This window comes from Acomys minous (genome assembly GCF_964271855.1).
Source record: "Acomys minous genome assembly, chromosome: 19".
Lineage (NCBI taxonomy): Eukaryota > Metazoa > Chordata > Mammalia > Rodentia > Muridae > Acomys > Acomys minous.
This window is the reverse complement of record NC_140499.1, coordinates 66,796,657-66,802,544: the sequence shown is the minus strand read 5'-3', so window position 1 is coordinate 66,802,544 and position 5,888 is coordinate 66,796,657. Positions and strand designations below refer to the sequence as shown.

Sequence of the window (5,888 nt, the reverse complement as noted above, 5' to 3'; positions counted from 1 at the left end):
GTAGAGCCCCTACCTGCCTACTAAGAATGTCGGGGGCGCTGTTTCAAGTTTCCACAGACCTGCTGTGGTGTGCTACCCACTTGTCCTGCCAGCCTTGACAGATGGAGGCAGGAAGGCCAGAAGTTCAAAGTCGTCCCCTGCTCTATAGGGAGTTCGGGTTTCCTGGGATAGAGGAGACCCTATATTTAAAGAAGAAGAAAAAGGAGGAGGAAGGTGGAGAGCGATTGGAATCTGACCCGACCTGCTGGGTTCGACTAAAACTCGGGAGGGAGGTCACCTGTTGAGAATGCAAGACACAAGGAAGGAGAGCAAGTCTGATTGATCAAGCTCTCAACTTTATTAGTCAGGCAGCAGCTTTTATAGTTCAAAAGGCAGGGAAGCATGTTGCTATAGCAACCCAGCTACAGGCTTTTCTCAAAACATAGGGAATTCCAGGCAGGGTCACAGTGTCCTGTCACACAGGGTATCTGGCTCCCTCTTTGTCTAGTCTAACTGCTAAACCATAACAAGGTTGCTCCATCTCTATCTGTCTTTAATCTAACTGCTGACTCACAACAGGGTCAGCTAGTTCTGGTGAAAGGCAAACTCTGGGAAAAACAGAGACTTGAAGGTGCAGACTTAGACAAGATGGCGGAACATTGGCCATATGGCCTATCGTCCCCAACAGGAATCGCCATGCATTGCAGGTGGGCAGTGTACCGAGGTGCAGCCGTGGCCCTAGTCAGCTTGACAGGTCACAAGAAAGTTAGACACCAACACTGTACTTTTGGCATACAGCTCAGTAATCACTCCTAAGCATATACATGCCCAAGAGAGCTTCGGCTGGATCTCCACAGTAAAACATGTACAGTACCAATCACAATAGCCAAGCACACAAACCAGCAGATGACGGCGTAAACAGCAGGGCTACGTGTACAATGGAATAGTCTTCAGTCATGTAGGCTCAGCTCCTCCCCTAATGGAAAGGCCCTTCCAAATCCTCTTGAGCAACCTCCTTCAGTCAAACTACAGTCATGTGAGGCAGTGACTCATGCTCCTTTGCCATGTCCAATTCAGGGTTAGGGTTAGTCATGGTAACATTATTGTGCATGAGAGAAACTCGTTATGCATAATGTAGCATATTGCACAATTTCACTTACGTAAAACACATAGAAGCTGGGCGGTGGTTGAAGGAGAGATAAACCTATTTTTGTTACGATCCCAAGTGTGGGATTGTGAACAGTCTATGTTAATCCACTAGAGGGCAAACCACCTCATGTGGGAGCTTGATTGTTGCCCGATGAAAAGATCCCTAAACAGACTCTGGGAGGAGCTATATAAGTGAGCCAGAAACAAGAGCGGAGCTTTTGGAGACTTGGGATAGCTTTGGGTGTTCATCGCTCCACTTCGAGATGCTCCTAGAGAGAACCGCTTGAGGGAAGGCTTCCAGGTTCTGGTTGCTCCAGGTTCCAGCAGAAGAAATCCTGCTGAATATGGAAGGAGAATTGTTCCTCAGAACTCTTTTCCTATTGTTTAGGTTAGTCGGGTTATAAGTGATGTACTCTGTTAATAAGTTCATAATAAAATATATTTGTTAAGAAAATTGAGCCTACAGTGGTGGCACATGCCTTTAATCCCAGCACTTGGAAGGCAGAGGCAGGAGGATTGCTGTGAGTTCAAGGCCAGCCTGGTCTAAAAAGTGAGTCCAGGACAGCGAGGGCTACACAGAGAAACTCTGTCTTGAAAAACAAAAACAACAACAACAACAACAACAAAAGACAAAGAAGAAGAAGAAAAGAAAAAGAAAAAAAAATGCACATCATCAAACAAAAAATCAACACTTTATCAGGGAGGAGGAGGCAGACAGACTTATTTCTGAAGAAAATGGGAGTTGCTGACAAGTTCTCCGAGAATCCATAATGTTAAGAGAAAATATTGATCCTTTTAGAAGCTCAGGTTCTGTCACTGGGTGGTCTTCATCGTGACTGGGACACAGGGACTTAGAAACATTCCCATCCAGTGGGCTCAGGGCTGGTCCTGGTGTTGGTCCCTGACTGTGGCCTGCAAGGACGCAGGAGCAGGAACATCAGGGGTAAATCCCACCCCAACAGCTTCGAAGAGCTAGAAGGATCCCTAAGGTCTCCTCACAGCTCGGCTCTAGGAGATGCTTTACAGTTGGCTTTCTTTTTTAACCTTTGACCTCATAATAGTTCAACAGCAAAAAAGGTCAAAATATAATTAATTTAAGACAGGTACAGAAAGTGTTATTAAGCTACAGTAATGGGAGCCGGAGAGACGGCTCAGAGGACTCAGGTTTGAGTACAGCCCCAACGGATCTGATGCCACCATCGGGCCTCGCTGGGCACCCTACATGTACGTGACAGACAGACTGACATGCCAGTAAAACACCCATACACATAAAATAAGATGTATATAGATGCCTTTCTAGCTGCTGATAATAAAACATAGTATGAGCCACAAGTACAGCCTGAAGACTGACCAGTAAACACCTGTAAGAAATCCAAATCCTCTTCCGCATCCACATCTGCAAGATAAAAGATGTCGCTCTCAGACCCCAAAGCCTCCAGCACATCCCGAAGAGAAGGCTTTAACTTGTAAACAAAGATGGGTTCCTTTCTATGGTGAAAGTATTTTTAGACTGGGTGGTTGTGCGCCGCCGCGGGGTTGCTGCGGACTGAACTCAGGACCTCAGCAAGAGGAGACGGTGTTCCTAACCGCTGAGCCATCTCTCCAGGTGCAAAAGTGTGCGCCCAACGTGGGGCTCGAACCCACGACCCTGAGATTAAGAGTCTCATGCTCTACCGACTGAGCTAGCCGGGCAACTGCGGGAGGTATCTTCTTAAGAAAGTTGTTAAAGCCAGGTATGGTACGTGGTAGTGCACGCCTTTAATCCGCACTCAGGTGGGAGAGGCAGGCGGATCACTGTGAATTCGAGGCCAGCCTGGTCTACAAAGTGAGTCCAGGATAGACAAGGCCGGCTACACAGAGAAACGCTGCTCGAAAAAGAAACAACCAAGGAGAAGGAGGGAGAGAGGGAGGGAGGGAGGGAGAGAGAGAGAGAGAGAGAGAGAGAGAGAGAGAGAGAGAGAGAGAGAGAGAGAGAGAGAGAGAGAACGAAGAGGAGAGGGAGGGAGGGAGGGAGGGAGACAGAGACACTAGGGAGAAGAAAAAAAACCTTTTCATAGACCAGCTGTAAATTTCTGCCCCTGCCCTGGAGGTTATGGGAACAATCTGACCACTTGACTGTCGTCTTCCCATTACCGTAAACCGTGTTTGCTTGCTCCCTGCAGATGTCCACCGCTGCCTTTCAGTACACATCACAGTTGTGGTGGAGGTCGGGGCTGCTCACCCCACAACTCTGTCTGGAGCAGCCCCGCCGATGGTGACTAAGAGGCGCCATATAATTTGGCTTAGTCAAACCTCCTGGGTCAGGAACCCATAACAAAAGGTCTGCTAGGTTTGCGGACGGCTCCCGGCTGCTGGTGCTTTCGGTACGCCGCGGAGGGTATCCGCTCTACAGGGTCATGGCCAGAGACCGCGCCAAGAGGTCGCAGAAGGAGCGTTCGGTCCCTGTTCCCCGACCAGGCAGGGGTTCCTCAGTAGAGGCTAACTTCCAAGGGCGGGAGTGGCTGAACCTCAGCCAGGTGGCTCTGCTATACAGCCTTTCAGAGTGTTACCAGGTAATCAGAAATAAAGAACTCTTTCAGGTTTGCAATGCTGCGCCCCTGAAAGAGTGCAACTTAGTCAAGCGGCTCCTTTTGTTTTTGTTTTTGTTTTGTTTTGTTTGTTTTGTTTTGTTTTTGTTTTGTTTTGTTTGTTCGAGACAGGGTTTCTCTGTGTAGCCCTGGCTGTCCTAGACTCGCTTTGTAGACCAGGCTGGCCCGGAACTCACAGTGATCCTCCTGCCTCTGCCTCCCGAGTGCTGGGATTAAAGATGTGCGCACCACGCCCGCCCGACAAAAAGGCTCCCTTTTGTTGAGAACAGAGAAAAGATTTATTTGACTAACATATACATTTTACTCTAACCGTTGGGATGGATTCCTGCCGTTAAATGTAGTTCAGCCACAATATTAAAGCAAGGTTTTTCCCTCAGGATACAAATGGCATCATGGTTACAGCCTGTGTCCACAGTTGCCCCTAGGCTAGATTGTGAGCTGTACATTAGGATACCCTAGGATACTGGGTAATAACGCTACTGTCCAGCAAACCTCCCCATTCTATAGCTTAGAAAGTCATTTGGTCGCAGAGCTTCTCTTACCTTTTCCTGATGTGCAGTCACCTTCCGTCTCCAGGGATGCATTGGTGGTTCAATGGTAGAATTCTCGCCTCCCACGCGGGTGACCCGGGTTCGATTCCCGGCCAATGCAGCCTGTTTCTCCTTTGCTTGTCTCCATATCCCCTTTTGCCTGTCACCTATGTTTTCCTTGGTAGGACCAGGACACAAGTCTACGCGATGTAACTGGATTTGGCTGCAAGTGTTAAAACATTGCTCAAGCTGGCAAGCGCTTTCTGCTTATCAAGGAGTCCGGGCGTAAATGTACGAACATCAAATATCGCCACCCACAGCTGCTCAAGTATTTCCAAGTTTTTCCTGTTTCCATCCATCCACCCTTAGGCTGAGGTTTTTATTCTTAATGAAGGTGGCGTCACACCTATATTCTAGGCAGGAAAAGGATTGGGTAGGCTTTTCAGCTCTATGGATCCTGTCCTGACGGTTTGAGCACCCCTGAACCTCAGTTACCGAAGAGCCAAATAGAAGTCTCAGGTTTAGAGTGTCTCTCACTGGAATGATCCTTTCTGAAGACAAATTGTGTAAGGACAGTAGATAAATAAAAATACTAAAAGTAGACCTAGGAAAAAAAAATCTTCAAGCTAGAAGACACAAAAACCCAAAGCCCTGGGATTGCTTGTAAATGTCAACTATATATTTAGTTAAGACTATTTATTTATATGTTTATTTATATATTTATATTTATTATATATTTAGTTAAGGCTACCAAGATTAAATTCCATTACAGCCCAGACTAAGAACTCTTCCGCAAACCTGGGTTTTCCCCCACACAAAAGCTTCACGATCGTTCTCTGAACTAAGACTTCGTTGGTATATGACATCCACATCTTAGAGCATTACAGGCACTTTATGAGTGATCTTGAGTAGCTGTGTGGATGCAGTCTGCTCCTTTTACGCGCATCTGATGTCTGAATGCTTTATGTTAACTAAAACAAAAGGACCATAAGTAAGATTAAAGTAAAAACAGCTTCTTCTCCGGGGTAGTAAAAAACACTAGGTAGCGAGAAAAGTAAAACTTAAGCTGGAACTCGCTGTTCTTATTCACGGTATAACCCAGGGGAGAGCGCGCACGCAGTCCCCCACTACCACAAATTATGCAGTCGAGTTTCCCCCACTTAGGGAAATCGCAGGGGTCAGCACGCCCCGCAGTGCAATGGGTGAGCCTCGCCCTGGGAAAACCACCTTCGTGATCATGGTATCTCCCCTGCCAAGTAAGTATGCGCCACACAGCCGCAGCCCGGACTCAAATGCATCCGCCCTGCGCTCTGCACACAAGGTCACTTCGGTGTCCGCTGTTGCTGGCTTTCTCCGATGCACACCTACCTTCTGAGAACAGCTGCCACCTACAGCCCCCCTCTCCCATGCCAGGCAAATCTGCCCAGTTTGCTAAGCGTAGCAGCCCCGGCAGCCCCTGCGCGCCCTTCATCTGCATAGACCCCCCCACCCTTTTCCCCTCCCCCTCCTTCCCCCACCCCACTCGCCACCCCCCACCGCCACCCCACCCCCCGCCCCGTGCACGCTTCCCTCCCTTCCCTCCCGGCCTTTGGCTTACTCCCCATGCCTCTTTATGTGGGCCTACCATCACCCCATTATTCGC

General features: G+C 48.3%; 1 long non-coding RNA gene across 3 annotated transcripts; it reads right to left on the bottom strand.

The window, feature by feature from the left end:
• Positions 1-315: 315 nt before the first annotated feature.
• LOC311590347 lies at positions 316-5,608 on the bottom strand. Of its 3 annotated transcripts, XR_014776848.1 has the most exons (3): positions 5,045-5,608; positions 4,259-4,797; positions 316-1,466 (listed from the first exon to the last, which is right to left on the bottom strand). It is a non-coding gene; the product is annotated as an uncharacterized lncRNA (long non-coding RNA). The 3 variants fall into 3 exon arrangements; XR_014776846.1 differs by having other exon boundaries at positions 4,259-5,608; XR_014776847.1 differs by having other exon boundaries at positions 316-1,463; positions 4,259-5,608.
• Between the last annotated feature and the right edge of the window lie 280 nt (positions 5,609-5,888).